The sequence below is a fragment of the Zootoca vivipara genome, chromosome 10, assembly GCF_965207765.1.
Source record: "Zootoca vivipara chromosome 10, rZooViv2.hap1.1, whole genome shotgun sequence".
In the NCBI taxonomy this organism is placed as follows: domain Eukaryota; kingdom Metazoa; phylum Chordata; class Lepidosauria; order Squamata; family Lacertidae; genus Zootoca; species Zootoca vivipara.
In genome coordinates, this window is record NC_142593.1 from 46,573,495 (window position 1) to 46,598,136 (window position 24,642).

Here is a 24,642-nt window from a genome sequence, read left to right on the forward strand (position 1 = left end):
GTCACAGCTTCTATAACAGAGATCTGTTACCTCAAAACGTTTCTGCCAGTGTCCCTGTGTTTTGATGCAAAATGGGTATTCCTTTATCATGGGATAATTAGCATAATTGTTAGTTAATTGTGGCACTTGAGGTGGGCAACAGCAGTACATAAAATGCATAACTAGTAAAAAACAGAGGATGATAAAACAATATCCAGTTAACACATGATAACATATTTAGGCTATAATCCTATGAGCATTCCATGGGCCATAGGATAGTATGAAAGAGACGTAGCTCAGTGCCTCAGGTATAGCATCTGCTTAGCATGCAGAAGGTTCCAGGTTCTTGGTAGTTCCACCACCCTCAGCAGTTCCAGGAGGGGGTGGCCCAAGAGCTGGCATTCCCATACCCTCCAACATCCCGTTTTTTTTGTCCCAAGTTCTTGTGGGAGCCAGCTGACCCATGCCAGAGTGCCGGACAAAGAAACGAGACATTCTGGGATCCAATCAGAAGTCAGGATGGCTTCTGTAAATCCAGGATGTCCCGCTGAAATCATGACAGTTGAAGGGATATGCATTCTCTGTGGCAGCCCCAAAGTTGTAGAATTCTCCCCTCCACCTTTGCTATATGGTTTTCAGTGAATGCTGAAGATGCATCCTGACCTTTGACCCCTGAGATGGGTGTTTTCATGATCCACTCTATTCCTGAGACTGTAATTTGCTTAAACTGCCTTTAATACTGAATTTTAAATTGTCCGAACTGAAGGGTTGGGCCTACAGGAAGCCTGGAAACAGGACCTAAGTGCAACAGGGTTCTTCCCTACTTGTGATTCCCAAAACTGATTCTGATAGTGAAGGGAGGACATAGCCTAAAACAGAAGACTTGAGTCTAGGCCACCACCATCACCCTGAGTAGAACATACCTCACACTGTGATGTCTTGACATTTCACATTTCCTTACTCTCAGTCAAGGATATGGAGCAGAGCATAGGGGACCACTCAATTGCTGTGATGTCCATGACGCCAGGTAAGTTCTAGTACAGAAGAAAAGAGAGGAACCTAGACCACCATCAAATTCTGTGGAGCTGCTTTTTATCATTGCCTCAATCACTATTTTCCAGGCTGCAATCTCAAGGACATTTATTTGAAAAACTAGCTGGCCCTGCCACGCATTGCCGTGGCTAATCCCTGTGACGTATCCCCCCCTCCCCCCCCACCCCTGGGTTTTCTCTGTGATTCCCCCCAACCTGTCACGTCCCATGATGTATCACACCCCCTCTTCCCCCCACCCCCGGTCATCCCTGTGACTGGCCCCACCGTGTCCTGACTTATCCCGTCCCCTCCTCCCCCCAACCCACACCCAGGCGAGTCAGTACCTCCATTCGGCCTAGTCTGTAAAGGCTTCGGCCTAGTATATAAACGGCAGCTAAGGTGCTGTTGAGAGGGAATGTTCTATAGGTGTAGTACCAGTGTAGCCGCCGCTAGAGGGTTCTTTTCCCAGCATGCACTTTCGGCTGAGTGGTGCGTTCTGGAATAGGGTTTTTTTGGGGGGGGGTTCACCTGGCGGAGGTGTGGCATCTGTCTTTGAAAACCTTATAAGAGCCTTTGGACATTCGCTTTGGACGTTGTGTTCAAATTTGAATGCAGTCGGTGAAGCGGTTTCGGAGAAAAGTGGATAATAACCCACATGCCCAGTTTACATTTTAATATATATAGATAAGTTCCTTTCAAATAAATGGGTCATCAGATCAATTGTCAATACTACTGGACTGGGACTGGTGTGTTTGCTTCCCTGTGTTTACTAATGAATTTGCAATGCATTTCCCAGGCAAATAAGACACAAATAATTTCCAGAACAGGAAGGGGGGAAACCAATGAGTAAAAGATTCTCTCTACACACACACACACACAGAGAGAGAGAGCAGGCAGATGTACACATTGGACCAGTAGGAAATAAATCATAAAGTAGTAGGGTGGTTTTTTTTATGTTGACATCAAACCTTGACATCACATGTGGCCAAGGATGCTGTAGCAACTGCAACTGCGTTGTCAAGGAAACAGCCCTGTGCTAAGCAGGCAAGACCAATGAGGATTAAGCATTACTAGATTCTAGCTAAGCCTCAGTGACCTTATCAGAGCACAACACAATCTATCTGGTCTATACTATGCAGGTATCCCTCTGGAAGGTGGAAGCTATCTGCAAACTACACAGACAACCTCATGCTGTGTACCCAATTGAAACATTGAAGGTGGATTATTCAAACAGCTGACTCGTTTCCCAGCTGAGATGGACACTTTCTGTAAGTAAGACAAGTGTTATGAATGACCGGTTATTGTTAAGAAAATTAAAGGTGCGATAATGGGTGATGACTGAAAATGTTATTTAGGAAAGTGTTGGCAGCGTTAATTGTTTTTAGAATGCAAGTTTTAAAGAACTTAATGAAGCAGTTGTGATAAACTTAGGATGAACCAGTGCCTCCAGCCAGAGAGACCCAGCAATGTTTTCAGCCATGGAATCAGAATACAGTCAAGTCAGAACAGGAAAGCGTGGAAGAGCGCAGAAAGGCAGCTGAGTCAACTAGCCTCGCTTTTCCTTTAAGTAAGCAGTTCATTCGTAAATATTGACTGGCGCTTTGCATTTGCGGTGCTGAAATAATAAGCTTACGCCCCACTGGGTGACACAAGTTTATTTTATCAGGAGACTGACAGGTCGTTTTTGGAGAGAAGGCACCGATATACCAAACTCAGCCGTTGCACCCTAATATGCACAAAAGAGAATATTGTGTTGGAGGGGTGAGTGCAGAAAGATATGCAGAGAAGTATTTTTGGTATTGAAATAACGACACGGTGCACAAGCACTGATTTCGCCTGCCTGTATTCTTTTGCTTTCTTTCTTCTTTCAAATGCTCCCTTGCGACGCAACATGCCTGGTATGCCTAAGAGCATCACAGAGGCGTCTGTAACTGTACAGATTATGAACTCTCAGTCTTTGTCCACTCTCATGTGTTTATATCTGGGAGAAGCAGCAATTCATCTGGACATAAAACCCAAACATACTTTTATGGGCTGCACGATCCTCCAAGAATGGTAGCGCTTAGCTATTCGTAATTTGCTTAATACAGAGGGTGGAAGGGATTGGCTGAAAGCCAATAGGGAAACTCTAATCAGCCACACACTAGTTGCTTACGATGTGAGCATGCTTAGCACAATCCTGCCAAAGTTAAGCCCTTTCAAATCTGAAGTATTTCGATGGTAAAGTTAAGCTGTAATCCATTTACGTGGGAGTAAGCACTGTTAAAACTCCATTGACAGCTGATATGATTGGGAAAGTGCTAGAGATTGGTTGGGTCGTATCCATAGTGATACTATTTGTTGATTCCTCTTCTGTTAAATTTAATTAAAGCTAAAAATGCCCTTGTACCAAAGATCAGGGTGCAAAATAAATATTAATTGGTAAAAAAGTAAAGGTGAATTTGGTGGGGTGGGAAAAGAAAAGAGCACAATCCTAGTGAAAGATGTTCAAAAGAATTCTAGAATGGAAGAAAAGGATCTTGTTAAAAAGCATTGGGGTGTGGAAAGCTTGGCATATGCTTTGAAAAGTCAGTCTTGAAATATGAACTCGCACATGTAGCTCTGCGAGGGGTCTCCTAACAACTCTTAAGAAACTACAGCTCCCATGATTCTTTGGAGGAAGTCATGACTATTTAAAGCAGTATCATAGCTCTTTAAATGGTGTAAATGAGATTATAGTAGTACGTGTTGCTTTTATTGTAATTATTTGTATGGTTTGATAGATTTTATATATGTTTATAGTTTTACTTCTAACAGTGCCTAATTGTTTTGGTTTATTTAAAATGATTGCTTTTTCTATGTTGTTAGTGGTTTGCATTTTTATGTTAGCCTCCTTGAGTCCTGTCAGGGAAAATGGTGGGGTACAAATAAATTAATCATAATAATAAATACATTGTTTTTAAGAGAAACAAGCTTCTGCGGGGTTCCTTCAGTTTTTAATTCCAGACCATTGCCCACATTACAAGTTCATGACCTCCTGATATCTGGATTTTTTGGCTGTGTGCCTAATGCACATTAACTAGCTCTAACTCCCTGGTGTGGTGGATCCTGTTAGCTTACCTTAATCATTCTGAATCCCAGTTGCAGTATGTAAAAACTCACAATCCCTCCCAGCAGAACATGCTACTCTCATAATTTTTCTTCACCCACAGGGCTCTTACCACATAATAAACACGTCCTTCCTGTCCCTAATTTTATTATTTGTTTTATTTATTTAAATTATTTACAAGGTGGGGAGCGTTTTCCAGGTAATCCCCTCCCAAAGGCTGCCTTCACATGGCAGTTTATCTCATTTCCCAAACTGTTCATTTCTGCATTGTATTTGAATTTTCATGTGACGTAAAAGCAACTTCTGGCAATCTAGTGGAAGTTTGACACTCATTTCCACGTTAATTGCTTCCAGAAAAGAAAAGGGGGGAAAACCCAGTTTGTAACCCCATTATCCCAGAACATTATAAGAGCAAAATGATGAAATTTTGAGGTGGTGCCCTTTCCTTCTGCTTGCTTGGGTGACTCATGGGGGAAACAGAAGCACAAGGGTGGGGGGGACTTGTGATTCTATCCAGTGGTGTTTATTGTTCTGTCATACCAAGCCCACTGTTGTGGGTGAAATTTAGCACATGATGCTGGTGAAATTTGGCACAATATGTTGGTGTATCTGTCAAAAAGCCACAGTTTCACACAAACTGGATTTATTTTAATCAAATTCACACAGGCGAGTCCCATTTATGTGAGGGTTAGGTGAATACGCGTGTAGTGGGAACACCATTGGGTTCATTGGCCAGTGGGATTTCCTGGATACCAAGCCTTTTCCACCCCTATTTTATTTTATTTATTTTATTTTATTTTATTTTATTTGCCAAGCACATAAAGCTGAATGTGCACAAGTTGAACCAATGTAAGGGGGGGAGGGGGGAATGCCTGTAGTTTTATTATAAAAGAACACGTAAAGACACAAACTCTGAGACTCTTAACACAATTTGAAAATTTATTAAGCACAGTGGGTGATTGTGGGGGGCCGATTAGTTACCTAAATTGTATTAATGTAACTTATGGATCTATGGAACCCCTTAAAAAGATATGGGAACTGTTGTTGTTGTTTAATCGTTTAGTCATGTCTGACTCTTCATGACCCCATGGACCAGAGCACTCCAGGCACTCCTGTCTTCCACTGCCCTCCCACAGTTTGGTCAGACTCACATTGGTAGCTTCAAGAACACTGTCCAACCATCTTGTCCTAAGTCGTCCCCTTCTCCTTGTGTCCTCAATCTTTCCCAACATCAGGGTCTTTTCCAGGGACTCGAGTCTTCTCATGAGGTGGCCAAAGTATTGGAGCCCCAGCTTCACGATCTGTCCTTCCAGTGAGCACTCAGGGCTGATTTCCTTCAGAATGGATAGGTTTTATCTTCTTGCAGTCCATGGGAATCTCAAGAATTTCCTCCAGCACCATAATTCAAAAGCATCAGCCTTCTTTATTGTGTTTTTTTGTCAATGGGGTTTTATTGGCAGGGACACTGGAGTGGCTTGCCAGTTCTTGCTCCAGGTGGATCACGTTTAGTCAAAAATAACCACTATGACCTGTCCGTCTTGGGTAGCCCTGCACAGCATAGCTCATAGCTTCTCTGAGTTATTCAAGCCCCTTCGCCACGACAAGGCAGTGATCCATGAAGGAGTACTAGATATACACAAATTCTTTCCAAGGACTAGAATGAAATTTGGAAATTACAACCCTTAAAAATCTGCCTCCAGTGTTCTTAGGGAAAACTTATTATCATTATTATTATTATTATTATTTAATAATAATAATAATAATAATAATAATAATAATAATAATAATAATTTTTTATTATTTATACCCTGCCCATCTGGCTGGGTTTCTCCAGCCACTCTGGGCGGCTTCCAACAGAAGAATAGAATAACCGATTAAAGATTAAAAGCCTGAACAGGGCTGCCTTCACATGTCTTCTAAAATTCTGGTAGCTGTTTTTCTCTTTGACATCTGATGGGAGGGCATTCCACAGGGCGGGCGGCACTACCGAGAAGGCCCTCTGCCTGGTTCCCTGTAACTTGCCTTCTTGCAGTGAGGGAACCGCCAGAAGGCCCTCGGCACTGGACCTCAGTGACTGGGCAGAATGATTACATAGATGGTACTGTACTCCTTTGCAAATGTCAAAAATGTTCTCTTCTAATCTGGATCATCTAATTGTTTGGGGGGGTTGCAATAAAAGTGGGACATATCATTTAGGGTGAAAATGTTAGTTGGTGCAATATTTTTTGGATTTAATTTCAACAGACATGATTAAAAAAATAACTAAAGAAACTATTGTTGTTCAAAAATAATGTTACTGAATATTTTTGATGATACCAATGTAAATGTCAAAATAATTGGTCTACTCTTATATATGATCTTAGCAGCACAAATAGTAATTGCAACTAAATGGAATTCAGCCCAAAATCTTACACGGGATGCTTGGTATCACTTATTCCCGGAATATAACTATAATGGGGGAAAAAATCACACATAATTTGAGTTTTTGACAAGGACCAGCCTCTCCAAACATTTTAAATATGATTTGGCATTTCTTTATGACATATACAATGGAACTATAGACAACCCTTGTCACAAGACTGGCAAATCTGAAACTATACTTTCCAATCTGATTAAAGTCTATAATTGGACATTGTTATTTTAATTCATGTGCAACTACTCATTCAACGTGCCTGTTTTATAGTTTTGTTTCTGATCTTTTAATGTTTGTCTGTTGTTATAATTGTGTTCTCCATTTTATATACATTATAAAATGGGTTTGTTTGTTTTTTTTAAAAAAGCCACAGGTACTGCAGTGCAAAAGGAACATTAGAAAATGAGACAGAGGCACTGGTATTACAATCAGGAATATGAATGCAGTATTTCCCAATATGCACCCAAACTGTGTAAGAGCTGGGGAAAGGATTGAGGAAGGCAAGGAGAGAGATGCTGATACGTGGATGATAATCAGCTTAGTTGATTGTCCATACTTCAAAAAGAGTCCAAAACAGCTTCAGTTTAATCAGCATGAGCCCCATCAGGCAAGTCCCCCATGATAGCCAGTAAGCTGCATTTAGTCAATTTAAAGTGGTGTGCTAGGTGCTGTACAGAGCTTAGAAACAGCAGCCTTGATGTCTGCAGTACAGATGTTACCAAGCCATCTATTTTTAGATCCTGGCTGTCTGGCTGTAGTCCAGGGTCATTTGTATTTACAGGCTAAACCCTCTTTCAAAAGGTTTGCATAGAAAAACAGGTTGCGTTTTTAAGTCAGTGCACAGTTTTAAAAACCAGCCACTGCCCCGTGCTAAATAGGTTTTGCCTAGTGAACTGAGGTTCACTGGTTACAATTGAAAGTTTATGCTTGCTATGTGCATTTCAGGTTGGAGCTTTTAGATGCTTGGAAACTCTCTGAACGGTGGTGATGACAGGCTGATCTTTATTAAACCAGAAGGGTTCCCATCTTGTTTTGTTGATGGTACAAAAGCAATAGGCTATTGTTGTCTGTTTTTGATAGAAGACCTTCGAGCATCTGCAGTGCCTGGCATATCCAGTGGGCACAAACCGCCTAAAATCATATTAAGCAGTGAGTCCCATCTGCTTTCTGTAATTGCAGGCAATGTTTTCCCCCTTTTTGCATATTTAAAGTGCCCACGATTCCCAAGAAAATTATGTTTGTAGCTTCTCGTTAAGTCTGGCATGGACTCTGATGCATGTTTTCTCCTCTACATGGTTCTGCTGCATTTGGACCGAGGACCTAAGCACGTTCGTTTGGCAGTACATTCCATGTGAAAGCAATACGGTTCCAAAATAAATGTGTTTGGGGTCAGAGTGCCAGAACAACCCACCTTTCTTTTTATTTGAGATCTCAGATCCCAGAGATTTGAAAATTAATTTTGGCACTTTTTAACGGTTACAAATAACACTTTCTCATGAGTTTTTTTTTTTTCCATTAGAGATGTGCAGATTTTTCATCCATGAAAATTCAGAGGTGAAGGAGGAGCTTCAAATGATAGAAAACCTTTCTAGCCTCCTATCCTTTTTTTAAAAAGCTCTTTACCATTTATTTGCAGCTACTTATTGTTTGCAGCTACTTAGAGGGACGCGGGTGGCGCTGTGGGTTAAACCACAGAGCCTAGGGCTTGCCAATCAGAAGGTCGGCGGTTCAAATCCCTGTGACGGGGTGAGCTCCCGTTGCTCGGTCCCTGCTCCTGCCAACCTAGCAGTTCGAAAGCACGTCAAAGTGCAAGTAGATAAATAGATACCGCTACAGCGGGAAGGTAAATGACATTTCCGTGTGCTGCTCTGGTTCACCAGAAAGCAGCTTAGTCATACTGGCCACATGACCCGGAAGCTGTATGCCGGCTCCCTCGGCCAGTAAAGCGAGATGAGTGCCGCAAGCCCAGAGTCGTCCGCGACTGGACTTAATGGTCAGGGGTCCCTTTACCTTTACCTTACTTATTTCCCTGCTCTGTATACTGAAGCATATTATTGTAGGAAGACACTGTCTAATGCAGAGGTGGTGTAATGTTGAGAATTAGTATTTTTTATACATTGTAGATCACAGACTCGAAGTTGGAAATGCCTGATGTGGGCCATAGCCCACTCACTGCAAGATATGGTTTACCCTTAGATACACTTCCAGCAGATGGGCTGGAGTGGAATAGCAATGGCTTAACCCAATGCCTACGCCTATGTTCACTAACCAATAATAGTTGTGGCCTTATTCAAACCCCAAAACCCCAATAGACTGTTGTCCAGAGTGTGCATATTCATTTCTCCAGGGAACTATGGGGTCATGGGGCCTTGGCATGCAACTGAACTTGGGAAAATTAGAAAGTGGGAGAAATAGAAACGAATGCATTTGCAAACCCCTACATGCAAAAAGACCTCATTCTTAAAGTCTGACCAACTCAAGAACCAGTTTGAAAAAGTGGTAGAAGCGGGGATTGATTCTCTGCACTCCTGGTAAATAGCTCATGAGAGTTGCAGTGCTCCATCTCCAGCATCAAATCCTTTTTAAAAATGTATTGAAGTTGCAGCTGCTTTAATGAGCTGCTTCCAGCTTCATTTTCCAGCTGCCTAAGACCATTGAGGATTCCCAGAATGACTCCTGCTGATTTACACAAGTATATAGTAAATGAGATGAGAATTGAGACCTCTTATTTTGCAAGCCCAGAAAATAGGAGCCATAAATTGCTTGTATTGTACTGGGAAGATTGTGAAAACTATGCCTCTCAGATTTCATGTTCAATCCATTTTTGACTTTGAAGAACTTCTTTTGTGCTGCTTCTCCTGTTTTTTTCTTCTGCTGCTGAAGATTATAGATGAGGCACATTTAAGGGCTCCAGTGTATAGAGCTGCTGCCAAGCCACTGCTGCTTTTGATGTATAGATGTGCTGATCTTAGATCCCTCAAGCATTATGTCTGTCTTCTGTACCATTCTTGTGTATAAAGGATGGGATTTCTTGGCACTGTTGACAGCGTTGTATATATTAGTCTCCTGGGTAATTGCTTTTAAATTGCAAACCAGATGTGTATATCTTTGTGCTTCTGTTCAAGATTTAAAGGGGGGGGAGGAGACACATTTGCCTTCTGCACACAGCTATAGGCAAGGCCCTAACATTAGACCCATGAATAGCAGATATTCTGGAGAATTGGTAGGAATGTGTGGATGTGGAAATAGCCCTGTTGCTTCTGGAAGCATCAATTCTTTCTCCAAGCAGAATGTTCTGTACAGCAAGGGTGGCCTTTACCATGAGTTAAGAAAAAACTACACTGTAAATCGGCAGCATAGAGCATTGGCCAGGAAAATGTGTCTTGCAGTGAGAGTTGGGCAATGGGTGCTTTATTGGGGTTTAAAATGTATAATAATAAATGTGTGTGTGTGTTTTAATAGCCTGCTTCCATTGCTATGTCACTGTATTGCCTAAAGGTTTTTTTGTGGCCCCTTAAGTCCCCTGTACAGTCTATCTATCTATCTATCTATCTATCTATCTATCTATCTATCTATCTATGGGCCACTCTAGTAGATCTGCTGCGATTAAGTGGTTTTCAATGCCATCTAAGCTAGTGTCCATCAATACATTTTGTATACCAGATTTCATAAGTGGATTATGCACTGTGCAAAGAAAGTGCCGTACTTCCTTTTCTTCATCCTGAACCTCTCACCGACCAACCTGATAGGGTAACCCCAAGTTCTAGAATTTTAAGAAGAGGAGGGAAAACTAAGCTCTATCCACTCTCTCAATCTTTTTCACTCCAGCAAGTATTTCTTTTGTGAGGGAGATCAGTTGTGTGATGAATTTTAATGGGTAGGAGAGGGCATATTAACTTCAATTCATTTCTCTGTGCACCCACGTATGTGGATGCAGCAGAGTTTCAAAATCATATCCTTGGCAACAAAATTAAAGGCATAGGAATTAGGGTATAAAACCTTGTTTTGAGCAAGTCCAGTTATGAAGTAAGCTGGCTTCCCCCTTCTTACCCTGCTTAAGAAAGAAACAGGCAACAACTTGTAAAATAAGTTTTAAACTAAGATTTGCTTACTTTATAATCATGCATTGATTCATAGCAATTGCAGCAGTAAAAACTATGCAGGCGAAATAGTTATACAGTACTGTAAATCTAAGAACCTAAATCATGTACCTAAAGCTGGAGCAAGTGGATGCATGTCTGCATCCAACACTGGTGAAAGCAAGAGAGGGAGAAGCAGGAAATACTATATACTCTTTCCTCTCTAGGAGAGGAGGGGAAATGACATCACACAGAGCCCTCTCTGCCAATTGTATTTCTATGGTCTGAGTATCTGCCTGTCAGCAACACAGCTCTGTGCACTTGGCTCCTTTTCGTGCTAACTAGCAAGAATATGCATTTGTTAGGTTTGGTAATCCCTCACATCAGTCTCATCATATGCCTGAAGATAAGGGGAGAAACAGGAAGTAGAAATGCCCTGCACTTCCTGTTTCGTGTGCTCTGAAGTGAAACTTCCACATATAATATAACTTATAAAATATGAGATTTTCACAAAAACAAGAGATGAAAGGGATGGCCACCTCTTAGAATTTCAGAATTTTAGAAACTTTGGAGGTCAGGGTTCCCAGAGTGGCATCCCATGGCACCCTAGTTCTTGGTACCCAGAAAATTCAGAGTTTGTGTCAATATTCCTTACATCCCTGCATTCATTGTCTGTGCAAATGGAGGGGGTGGCATGTAACTCACCTATTACACCAGGACTGGCCCAAAATATTTTTCTGCTTCAGGCAGAGCAACAAATGGACACAAACACACACATCGTCTGCAAGTCATGGTGCATAGTATCCTAGGTCATCCTAGTTACATTGGCAGCGGAGGTAGAAAAATTCCCTTTCCATCTCCCTGTTAGCAGTGCATTAAATAATACCCATCAATTTGCTCCCTTTTCATCACCACAAATCAGCTGCTTGTGGTGGCTGCCCCACTCTGGACTGGAGTGTTGAGTGCTTGCATCCTTGGTGTTGAAATTGTGCTTGCATCCTTGGTGTTGAAATTGTTACTTTGGATGCACATAAATGCTGGAGAAAGAGGTTCAGGTTGATGAAGATTTGAAAGGCTACATGGCAAAGTCTCCGGAATGGCTTTTCATTAACAATATATGCCCAATTACATCCAAAGAGCTCTTCTCAAATGGAACGTATAATTGCACACACTGGCTAAATAATGCATGATTGCTTACCATAATGAAGAATCCATCATTTCTTTTCTGCATCTTTGGAGGGTCTGTAATTAAGCTGGCCTGCCAAACATTTCCATCTATGCACCTTTCAAAGAAAATTATATATGCAATGCTCAATAGGGAAATTGTGACATATGTAAAATAAAAATAAAAATCTGCCCCTTTAATAGAAAGTGGAAGATGGTTTCCCGTCCCCCCCCCCCCGTTCTAAAGGAACTGAATTGTATGAACATTTCCCGAATACAAAACAAAATAAAGCACAGTCGTTCATGTTGTACGCTTATTATATATGCCATATTTAGCACTTTAATTCTCCTTCTGCAAACTGTGTCATCTTTTCACAGGTATATTTACCTGTGATATTTGACCCTGCTGATCTTTCTTTAAAATTTCCCCAAAATGTCTGTCAAGAGCTGAAGGAAATGGTGACTGCAAAATCATTAAATGACTGTGATGTGTAGCCACTCTCTGTTATTGCATAGTATTTTCAGTTACCGAAATATTTCTGTGCACTCCACCTGGGCTGTTCAGGTTTTGAACTCCCCTTCAAAACAGAAGGTGCCTTGTGATGGTCTACAGCTGGTGTCCCACAATCATTTGCAGTCTGAGGGAACATTTAGATACCAATAAACAAATCAGACAACTCGCACCAAAAACAATCTCCCCTAAACCCTCCAGAAACACACCCTCCATCTTTAAAATAAAGGTCATTGGCAGGAACCAAAGGGGGAATTAGGAAGGCCTGTTCTAAAAGACCTTCTAGTGCTTATGAAGCAATATGTACACAGAAAGACTGAGGATTGGATTACATGCCCTTGTCTGCATTCTGTATCCTTGAATCCTACCAGCAACATGAACCAGTCTTGTGACTCATATTTTTACCATCTTGGTTGCGATTTGCACAGAACTGTACCCCAGTATTCTTTTTATAAAAAATGCTTTCTTTTCAGCATAACCCCTCAAAAAAAGAGAAAGGAAATGCTTCTCTTTATTAGACACACATCCTGATGAAAGCTTTGTTTTTCCATTTATTTATTTTTAAAAAAATATCAATGAAAACAATCTTTTGCTTCAAATAAAACGACACATGGGACCTTCTGAGCAAAATTCCATCAAGGATATCTATGCAACTGGGTGAGGTGGAGAGGGGTGGGCAGAAGACAGGCAAACAGAGGTGTAGTTGGGGGGACAGACATTTCCGGAAGATGAAAGGATGAGTATCGGCTCTCTCTCCTTACACAGCATTGTAGAACTGCATAAGGTCTCTTCCCCACCTCGGGGGGAGGAGATGTTGTGGGCTCCACGAGGCCTTCACGTGGTGGTGGGGGAATGGTTAGCATTCCCCCCAGCCCATTGGTCCGCTCCCTGCCGCAATCTGGGTGTGCAGTGGGGGCGCGGCCAGCTTATTTAAGCAGGCGCGCGGCAGGGAATCGGCCCTGCTTCTTCGACCCAGCTCCTGGGCTCGATTGGCGGTAGGCATTGGATTATCTCAAGAAGGTACATGGGGGGGGGAGGTTGCTGCCATCACCTCCCCCAAGAGTTGGAAAGGTACTCCCTTAAGGAGTCCGGGGGCGTTGCCAAGTCCGAAGCCGTGGTAGGTGAGGGCCAGAGGGCACGCACCTTAGCGGTGGCCCCAGGATGAGTCCTAGTTGATGTGCATCGCAGGACTCATTCAAAGGGGTTAACCTTTCACAGACTGCCAGCAGAGCGGGCTGGAGTCGGATATAGTCGGTTAGATCCAATGCCTAGGCCAATACCTCTCTACATCCGTAATCAATAAAGTTGTGGCCTTTTACGCCCATTAACCTTATGCAATGTGTCTTGTCTCTTTATTTCTCGGGAAGGCGGCGGGATATTGCCACACAACTGAAAACACTCAACACACTCCGACATTCTGACTCAGAGCAGCTTCTGCTTACAATTCCAAGTGTCCCTGTGAAGTGCTCTCTGGCTTCCACATTTGCCGGAGGGCACTTCACATGCTCAGGGACAATATATCTCTGAATAACAGAGGCTGTGGACAAACTAGAGTGGATGGCCATTGCCTGTAATGCACCACATGATGCCTTCCTCCTGTGCTAAATTAAGTGCTTAAAAAAACGTCCTGCTGCACCATTCAGATATCAATCCTTGTCTCTGCCTGGCCCCCTAATTTCTGCTGCCTGAAGCAGCATGCTCCCCTTTGCTTCACAATACAGCCGTTGCTCGTTCATGTTCCAGCTCAATACTGTCAGCACTGACAATACCGTTTAATTTCCAAGCAAAGGGTCTGCTGGTTTCTCTTTAAGGTTTCCAGACTCAAAAGAGAGCAGGGCAATTAAAGGTACAGAAGTCCTGTCCACTATTGAGTCAGGCAACCCTAAGTGCTGAACATAAGCAGCCCTACATGGAGACTGACACAGCAACCTTTGCTGGTTGTGAATCTAGATGCTGAAACAGGGAGGACAAAAAATCTGAGGGATTGTGCAAGTATTTCATTGACAGACTTTACTTACAGGTGGGCCAAATTTTCCATCATGTTAGTCATGTAGCCCTGCCCTTAAATTCAGGGTTTTGTGAGGGTTGTTGTTGTTGTTGTTGTTGTTGTTGTTGTTGTTGTTGTTGTTGTTGTTGTTGTTGTTTTGCAAATAACTAGAGAAAGGGAGGCAGTGCAAGACAGGAGTGCCTGGCGTGCTATGGTCCATTGGGTCACGAAGAGTCGGACACGACTAAACGACTAAACAACAACAACAGAGAAAGGAGCCCGGTTCATATTCTGAACAACAAATGGAGGGAGTTGAGTCTTTACCAGATTGCCCCCTCAACCTGTCATTGAAACAAAATGCAAACCCCACCCCCGCTTTTTGGTAGTTCAAATGACCTGCTTAACTGCTTACCCCGATTCCTCATCCAACAACAACACGCCTTGGCAAATGTATGCAAAGGTGTAACTATAAATTCTACTTGTCTCTGTGCAACAATCAAGATCCAACACTCAGATACAAAGTGTTTCTTAGCTAGGCCGAATAAGAAAACATGTAACTATCCGTACTGCAAAATGACCCTTCGCTACAAAGCGCTTCCCCAGAGAACAGGTGTTTATCTAGAGATTACTAAAGTATTAAACGTAAGATCAGTGGATAAGGTAAAATCAGTTACTGTACCCTTTCAGAACTCTGCAATTTTAGATACTCCCAAATGGTGTGAACCAAATCAGAAAGTTTACATACAGAGTTAGATCCATGAAAGAGGCTTGGCAAAGTTAGGACAAAGGCTAAACCAAGACAGAAGTAGGTCATGGAAAATACACGTGAGCAAGTCAAGGAGCAGAGAAGTGCATGCAGAGGCTGCAGGAGGCCCAGAGACAAACAAGATTAGGACCAGGAATTTGCAAAATATCGCAGACTAAGGTATAGCAGGGTAAACAGATGCCAAGATCCAAGGACAGTAAGAGCAAGGAGACCCAGGAATAGGAACTGGGGAGACATCTGATTTAAAAGCAAACCTACCTGACCCACACTTTCTGAAACAATATGCGAACCAAAGAACAGCCATCCAAACTTTGCAGAGTGCTCCAAACTTTGCAACGCCGTTCTCCTGCCAAGCAATGTATTGCAAAAATGCATGTACTAGGGTGCAGCCTGCATAAAAAGGCAGGTATCTGTGAAAATAACATACAGAAATGCAGTACTGTACAGTGGTACCTCAAATTACAAACACCTTGGGTTACAAGCGCTTCAGGTTACAAACTCCGCTAACCTGGAAGAGTTACCTCGAGTTGAGAACTTTGCCCCAGGATGAGAATGGAAATCATGTGCCGGCGGTGCAGCGGCAGCAAGCGGCCCCATTAGCGAAAGCACGCCTCTGGTTAAGAACAGCTTCAGGTTAAGAACGGACCTCTGGGACGAATTAAGTTCGTAACTAGAGGTACCACTGTATAGTCAGAAAAATATGTGTTGCGAAATGTGCATATAGGGCAGAATAGCAAGCCAAATGCTGTGCAAAGAAAGCTGACCCACCTTGGCTTCATTGAGCTTCACACACCTAGTAGGCTAGTTCTTGCAGGTAAGTGGGGGTTGGGGGTGGAGTTTCATAAGCAGGTCATCCAGGATTCCTGAGAATCCTTGAATTTGTTTGGTACCATCTGTGGTTTAGCAGCCTCCAGCAGGGTCAAACTCTTCCTATTCCCTGCCAACAACCACCCCTCATAACGTTAACACTGTTCCAACATTATTGGCAGGGCTGTGCTCAGAAAATCCACATAATTTCATGGGCGTCCACATGTGCTTCTGGAATCCATGTAAAAACTTGTTCCACAGATACTGTAGATTTACTCCTCAATTACCAACACAGCGTGTGAATCCTGAAGAGAAGAGCTGTAATGTTTATGAATTTACTGTCATTCTCACATAACCTGAAATTGGTGTTGATCTTTGTTTTAATCCCTTTACCTCTCCCATTTGCAAACTGTGCTGCATCATTCTTTGTTTAACCAAATTTAATATTTACATATTCCTTGGTGAAATTTAATAAGCATGCAGGAATAAAGTGGCATTTTAGGGTCACTTCTGGTTTTGGCGCCATACGTGAATGTGTGATTGTGCATCAATTGGACATGGTGTATCAGTCATTGCCTGTATACAAGTATTTCTCGTGGAAGATCAGCTGTTTACCTTGCATTGATTCTGGCTGGGATTTTCTTGAGGGGGGGATAGCGCTGTGGGTTAAACCACTGAGCCTAGGGCTTGCCGATCAGAAGGTCAGCGGTTTGAATCCCCGCGACGGGGTGAGCTCCCGTTGCTCGGTCCCAGCTCCTGCCAACCTAGCAGTTCGAAAGCATGTCAAAGTGCTAGTAGATAAATAGGTACCGCTACAGCGGGAAGGTAAACGGCGTTTCTGTGTGCTGCTCTGGATTGGACTCAAGGAAGCACATGTTTTATTGTGTTTCCTGGGGTAATACCTATGAGTTTATGCAGTCCACAACTGTCACAACTTGAGCAGGTAGTATTCTATGGGGCCTATTCACTTCCAAACCCTATTCAGGGTATTTGTCTTTAAAGCACCAACCAGTTTGGCATCTAAATCCCTGAAGGAATACCTGTATCAGCATGCCCATTCCTTAAGACAGGGCTGGGGAAACCTTTGGCTTTCCAGAAGTTGCTGGACTACAACTCTCATCATCCCTAACCATTGGCCTTGCTGGCTGGGGCTGATGGGAATTGGAGTCAAACAGCATCCAGAGGGCCAAAGATTCCCCAGCGCTGCCTTAAGATAGAAGGGGCATCTTCTCCATCTCAGAATGCCACTTTGTTTTTAGCTGCCTCTATTTATTCTGATGTAGCATTTGTCTCTATATTATGCATTGTACCCTGCCCTGGTATCTACATAGATTAAGTCAAGTTTATAAATATACTTCATACAGAAGGTGAAGGCACACTTGCCAGTGATAAGAGACACAGACGTTGTATGAGGACTACCAGGCATGAGCAAGTGCTGGAAAATGGTTTACCATGCTTGGTCTTCAACTGGGGATTCACCTCACACAGCTACAATTTTCAGAGTTCCTTGGGTGTCATGAACTGGCATGACGGCAGGGAGGAGGAAGAGGGCCCCCTGTCCTCATGAACACATGGGTCTGAGGCATAGCAGGAGGGGAACTCTAGAAGGCTGAGGCAGGCAAGGGCCCACAGCCCACAGCCTCCCTAGCTGGCCAGCTGGGGCTTTCTAGCTCTGGAAGAAGATGTGTGATTCCTCAGCTGGAGTAGACTTGGAACAGGTGAGAGTCACATGCCTCATTAAGCCCAGATGCTGCAATCAGCATGCAAAGTACAAAAGGGAAGCAGAGCTAAATTGCTGTGTCTGCTCAAGTGCCCATGCTGACGGACCTTGACTTAGATACTCCTGGACCTCTACAGGAGTTTGCTTGAGGTTTGACTCTGGACAGTATCCTGACAGCTGGACTTCAGACTTGGCCTACATGGATTGACCCTGGACTGTGTTTCCTGGCCTTTGGACCTTCGACTTTGCTTGCTTAGATTGACTCCTGGTCTTTGAAGTTGCCACCAGGTAGGTCGGGGGTTTGGGCCACTGGGAAGATGACTGACTATTAAACTACTCTGTGAATTGTAGCTCTATGAGTCTCTGAAACTCACTTGGCATCCTTAACAAACCACATTTCCAAGGATTCTTGGAAGGAAGCCACGACTGTTAAAGTGGTTTACATGTGTCTTTTGAGTGTGATCTGAATAATCCATAAGTATAGATGCCTTTTCAGTCTATGGGGCATAGATATCCTTTACAGTGTAAGGAATTGGACCTACAGGACCACATTTTTGCATATCCCTTTTCCCAAGGAAGATAATTCAAGGTTACTGTTTTTTATAATCCAGGTGTCTGCATCTGGAAAATGTGCTTATTACAATCATTTTAAGTCAGTGCCTGCTGTTGCTTATAGATGTACTTGATCTATTGGAATAGGGAAGGTAAGCAATAAAGTTTTGTCTTTCTGGGACAGACTTGTCCCCAGGGACTCTGGGGTGCTTTGCACATTAATCTCCATGCTGGGAGAGGTTACTTCTACGTTGGGAAGAAAATGTTATTTCTGTGATATGGGAAGCAAGTTATTTTTACGTATTTGTCTTCTATTTGGTGCAGTGTGGTGGTTGTTGACCCATTACAGGGCCGCCTTGGTGGTGGCTCTCTTTTCTGGTGTGCCCTTCCTGGTGACTTGCATTTGTCTCCCTCATTAATGTCCTGGAGGAATTTAAAACATCGCTGTTTTAAAAGGCATTTGATGGCTGGAAGATACTGTTCTTGGCAATCTTGAAATTGCTACCTTTGAAGAGTATGCAGTTGTTTAGATCAGTGGTTCCCAAACTTCTTTGTGCCACTGTCAAACATTAACAATTAATTGCACATTTATTCAAAATCCAATTAAGTGTTTGAGACACATTAGATATTATAAATATGCTTTCTTATTTTATTTTTAATTGCATTGTTCTATCACTTATGTGTTTGCTGCCCTGACCTACTTAGGGAGGAAGAGCAAGACATAAATTTCATTAATTTATTTCATATTTCCCCACAATCTCTCCTGCTGAGTTTGCTAGCGGAAGCGGCAAGGTCCTGCAAAGTCCGCAATGTTTTTCTATCCAGTAGCTTAACAATCATCATTGTAGGGGGAGCTGAGCTCTTGCAAGGAGCCAGGCTTGGGCTGACATTTCAGGTTTTACAGTGCTATTAATTTGCAAATGTTATGTCAGCAGCTGAAGGAATTCTCTGAATGGCGGAGCTTAGATTCATGTATCCGTAGAAGGTGTCAATTAAAATTCCTAACTTTTTCAACGTAAATTAAACTTGCTTCATTTCTTCATCAATGCGAGTGCACTTTTGACTAATATCCACATTTTTGTATGCACTTTTTGGGTCAAAGAACTGCATGGCAGCATTTGAAGGAGGGTGCTTTTGATAGCTGGGTCTTAAGTCTCCATATTTGTTCGGGAATGTCTTGCCTATTCCTTTCTTCCAGGGGTGCCAACCTAAATAAAAAATGAGGGGCTAGGTAAGCCTTGCCCCACATAATCTTAAGATGGGGTGCATGCACACCATCTAAATGACAATGCCCATCAACTTCAGTGGGGTCCAGCCCCCTCAAATATTTTATGGGGCGGGGACAAAGAGACCTCAGCCCCTAGGAGTTGATTCCTATGCTTTCTTCATCACCATCGGGGGAAAAACTCAGTAAAGCAATAATAATTTTGTTAACTATTTTTGTGAACCTGGTCAGAACTAAGATCTGGTTCCCACTTCCAAGCTGTCATTGTGGTGATAGGCAGCAGGAGTACCAACTTGGCCCTGCGATTGTGGGTGCCATGCAGATTGCAGCGTGCATGGCCCTGGCGCCAAAATCTGTAGGTGCCCAGCGCCTTCATGGGGAATTTTGTGGGTGCTTGGGCACCCAGGGCCCCAGCGAATTGGCACCTATGATGGGCAGACTGAGGGAAACTTATTTGAAAAGCATGTAGTGTAGAGTTTAGTATCCTTACATGACCCAAAATCCCAAATCTTGTGAAGCAGAAACTAAAAAAAAAAATGTCACAAGAGTTATTCTCATGAATGGTAACATCGTGCCATGTTCTGAGGACAGATGGTTACAATGGTAACAAGATTAGCTGTTTACTCAGCATCTGCTAAAATAAGTACTTAACACACACATCTGCCATCCGACAATTCAGCCTAAATCCCAAGCTGGCTGGAAAAGGTCGGGCACACAAGTAACCGCAAGATTTTTAATTATTGTTTTTAAAGAAAATCCTTCTGTTTGTTTACTTATACAAAGTATGAAGGTTAGTGGGTGAACCTGAGCCATTCTTTAGGCCTAACCTACCTCACAGGGTTGTTATGAGGATAAAATGGGGTGGTGGGGGACAGTGTACACCACGTTGAGCTTCTCAGGGGAAAAGGGGATGTAAATAGAATGAATGAATACAACATACTATGCCAGGCATCCCCAAACTCCGGCCCTCCAGATGTTTTGGCCTACAACTCCCATGATCTCTAGCTAACAGGACCAGTGGTCAGGGATGATGGGAATTGTAGTTCAAAACATCTGGAGGTTTGGGGATGCCTGTACTATGCTGTAATGGACATGCAGCCACAGGTACTATGGAACATATGAACTGCCTTAAACACCTGCTGCTTTCTAGTGTGGCTGGCTGCATTTCACCATGAACGGGCAGAAACCTTCAGACAAAAGCTTCTCTTAGCTCTTGCTCTCCCAATGAATTATGTTCCTTTTCCAAGTTCCATCCTGGGACTTAAGTGGTCTCCCTTGCAGTCTCTAATCGAGGCATTAACAAGGATGGCTACATCAAGTGCTCTTATCCATTCTTTTGCCACAAAGACAGCAACTGTGCAATATTTCATAAACCTCCTCCCTAGCTTTGATGTGGGAAAGTATTGTTTTATGAAACACTTTCAGATCTAGTGGAGAAAACGCTTCTTTATTGCTGGGGAAATGGCCAGCAGTGAGTGCCTTTATGGATATATTTATTTTCCCCCTATTATATCTGTAATAAATGAAAACATAGATGTCCTTGGTTAGGTAATGAAAAGCCCAAAAAGGATGCCAAAGTGATTATACAACTTGTTTTCTTCTTCATCACATCAGACGGCTGCTTGCTAGAGGATTCTCTAACACAGTGCAAACATGTACAAAGAGCAGTGGAATGGGATCAAGTATAACTCTGGCTTATTTCAAGTCTGTGTCCGGGATCAAAACATTCTGCAGACAGGAAAGTGTATCTCCCTTCTGCTTTTCAGTCAGAAGGATGGGCAGAACTGCTGCTCTTTCCACCAGAAAAAGTACAACAGGTCTGGGCTTTGTGCCCAGATTCCAATGAGTCTTCTAGGTTGCTTTCCAGAATCCAGTCAACTCCTGGAAAGTGATGGGGAAATTCCTTGAAAAGTGTGGAATAAATGATGAATGGAAAGATGAATAAACACCCTGCAAGCAAATTGAGATGAGTGCAGGGTGAATGCCCATTGTGGTACACAGAGGCGGAGCTAGCTGCTCTAGCACCCAGAGCGGCACACATGCTGTGCACCCAGGGACAGGGTGAGCCACCCACAGGGGCAGGACAAGCATCCCAGGGGGGCGGGGGGCATGATGTCACCCCCCTCAATGATGACACCCAGGGCAGACTGCACCCACCGCACCCCCCTTCCTCCCCTAGTGGAGGTACACTCTCTCCACAAATGAAACTGCACAACTGTTCAATAAAAACTGAATATTGCTACACGTCACCCTGATCTCCACAGCATTGTGGGTTTCCAGGGGTTACAGACACTTGCCCAGGATTTGTTTCCTTTTGGGCACGGGAGACAGCAGAGACTGTGGTGTCTTTATGATATATGATTGATTTACACATTTTCTTCTTCTTTGGCAATCACTTGTAGCCAAGCAAGATTGTCTTCCATGAACACGGTTTTAAAAGTGAGTCTGTAAGTGACTGTGGAGGCTGATTCTGGATCCACACGTCCTTCCACAGTGGGGACATAGGTTTCCGGGTGGGACTTAATCGTGGTGAGGGTTTGCCAAGCGGGCCGTCCTCTTAGGGTGTTTCTCCCTTTCGTCCTGAGTTCAAGCGTCTTCAAAGCCCATGATACTTTTGGTAAAGGCTGTTCTCCAATTGGAGCGCTCGCAGGCCAGTGTTTCCCAGTTGTCGGTGTTTATGCTACATTTTTAAAGATTTGCCTTGAGAGAGTCTTTGAACCTCTTTTGTTGACCACCAGTATTACGCTTTCCATTTTTAAGTTCAGAATAGAGTAGTTGCTTTGGAAGACAATCATCAGGCATCCGCACAACATGACCAGTCCAACGAAGTTGATGTTGAAGAATCATTGCTTTGATCTTTGCTTCTTCCAATACACTGTAGTGTCTTTATGATACACGATTTATTTCACATATATACCGTGTTTTCCCCCAAAATAAGACACTGTCTTGTATTTATTTTTCCTCAAGACACACTATGGTTTATTTTCAGGGGATGTCTTATTTTTATTACGCATCCAGCCTCCCCTCTTCCTTGGCGCCCTCCAGAACTGCACCTATCACTATGTCTTATTTTCAGGGTATGGCTTATATTGTGCAAATGCTTAGAAATCCTGCTGCAACTTATTTTATGGGTATGTCTTATTTTCGGGAAAACAGGGTACAACCCGAACCTATGATGGAGAGGTTCCCAGCATGACACTCCAAGAGGGTATCGTGCTTCTTTCATAGGCACAGCAGCATTAGATCCAAAACATAAATCAGCCATGTTGTCTGTCTCCTTTTACAGCCTGTCATAGTTTTGCTAGCACATCACTGCCAACTGCCATCCTAACCCCCCCCCAAAAAAACTAACTAGAGGAAGGAGGGGCTCACACCCCTCTGCACAGAGCAACTGCTTTGTTAATTGCCCATCTCCCTGCCTCTGTTGGGGGAACAAAGCCTTATGATGGCCAAGTCATTAACCTAATGATCTACACTCAATGAGAGACCCCCAGGCTGGCTTGGCTTGCATTTTTAACACAAAGGACTGGATCCAGGGGTTCAGTGCTTGAAAGTTTAACTCCTCCAACCTTGATTAATTCTAACTTTTATTGGACCCAGGAATTTAGGGTGCCTTGCACCCCACTAACTTATAACAATATAAAACCTAACCCCTGTGATCAGCTTTGTGCAAGCAAATCAAAGTGAATGCCTGGTGAAGTTTTGGAGATCTCAAAATGCTTGCCACATTTTTTAATAGGTCCCAATAAAAGTATTTCCCAGTTGTGGACTGTGGAGTTGCTGTCATTTGTTCAGCATGGACCACAAATAGCTTGATGATCTGTTCCTCTTCTCAGAGAACTCTGGGAATTGTAGCTTTATGAGATGAATAAAGGAGTCTCCTAGGAACTCTCAGTACCCTTAACAAACTACAGTTCCCAGGATTCTGGGGGTTGGACTTTAAATGGATGGTGTAGATGTGGCCTTTGACTGTTTCAGTGTTTTTCATTTCCTCCCTTCTCATTTCTCTCTTGGAAAGGAACTATTTTTACCCCCCATCATGAGCACTTTTATTAGGTGCTAATATTAAGAACAACAACAAAAATCTAGCAAGGAGGATTTTTCTTCATTGACAGAAATAGGCTTTGCTGGAGATAAACCAGCAATGAGAATCTCCAGCTGCTCCTTTTCACATTTGAGGATCTCAGTCGCTGTTTTTGAGCATGCCTTTGACTTTTCACAAGCCACCTACCAGGAAGCTTAAATGTACATGCTAGTTTCAAGTAGAGATTGGGCAGGGGGGAAGACATTTGATGCAGTTTGCATTTAAAACCAATCTTACCATGATTCGCATGTTCTGAAATGGTACAGGAATTGAAACACAGTTATCCTTCAGAATTCACATTTCTCCAAATGTTGCAATGCAATTCTCCATCCACGTATTGAGTACCAAAAAAATGCATCAAGTGATACGGAAATGTGAGGAATTGAGATTAAGATTGGAAAAATGCAAACTTGAGGGAAAGCAAAATGGACTGAGGTGGCGCTGTGGTCTAAACCACTGAGCCTAGGGCTTGCCGATCCTTGCTCGGTCCCAGCTCCTGCCAACCTAGCAGTTTGAAAGCACACCAAAGTGCAAGTAGATAAATAGGTACCGCTACAGCGGGAAGGTAAACGGCGTTTCCGTGCGCGGCTCTGGTTTCACCAGAAGTGGGTTAGTCATTCTGGCCACATGACCTGGAAAAACTGTCTGCAGACAAACATCAGCTCCCTCGGCCAGTAAAGCGAGATGAGCACTGCAACCTCAGAGTCGTTTATGACGAGACTTAACTGTCAGGGGTCCTTTACCCTTAGCTTTTCATCTCATGCTGGTTCTTAACACCCCAGTGGTGTTTGGGTCAGTCTATTCTTAGGGTGACCACTTCACATGGATGCAAAACAGTGGAAAAGAAATGTACAAGGACAGCTATCCTGGGGCTCCTCCAGATGACTAGTTTATTGAGCATACACCCCAATGGTCTTGTGTAAAGTTTAAGCAGAGTTTATTTATTGCAGGAAGCTTTGTGCAAGCAAATCGGGGTGAATGTTCAATAAACAAGTTGAACTTGGTGATCTGAATGCTCTTCTTTGAGCATTTGATCAGATTTCTTTGCAGGGAGATTATATGACAATGAGTATTTATCCTGATTTGCCTGCACAGATAGTTATGCAATTTCTCACCAGACATTTATCCTAGAGTTTTTGGTGTACTACCCTGTCACTTTTCTAACTGCAAAAGGTTTATTGTTTGTTTGTTTTTTAAAGGTCTTACTATCAAACCTTTATTAGGCATTTTACAAA

At 43.0% G+C, this 24,642-nt stretch overlaps 1 protein-coding gene across 1 annotated transcript in view; it reads left to right on the forward strand.

The window, feature by feature from the left end:
* Nucleotides 1–2,215: 2,215 nt before the first annotated feature.
* Nucleotides 2,216–24,642, forward strand: part of PRLR (prolactin receptor) — a 109,217-nt gene continuing 86,790 nt past the window's right edge. Inside the window, exon 1 of the mRNA XM_088652639.1 lies at nt 2,216–2,279. The gene's annotated coding sequence lies outside the window, so the exon portion shown is untranslated. The remainder of the gene's footprint in view (nt 2,280–24,642) is intronic.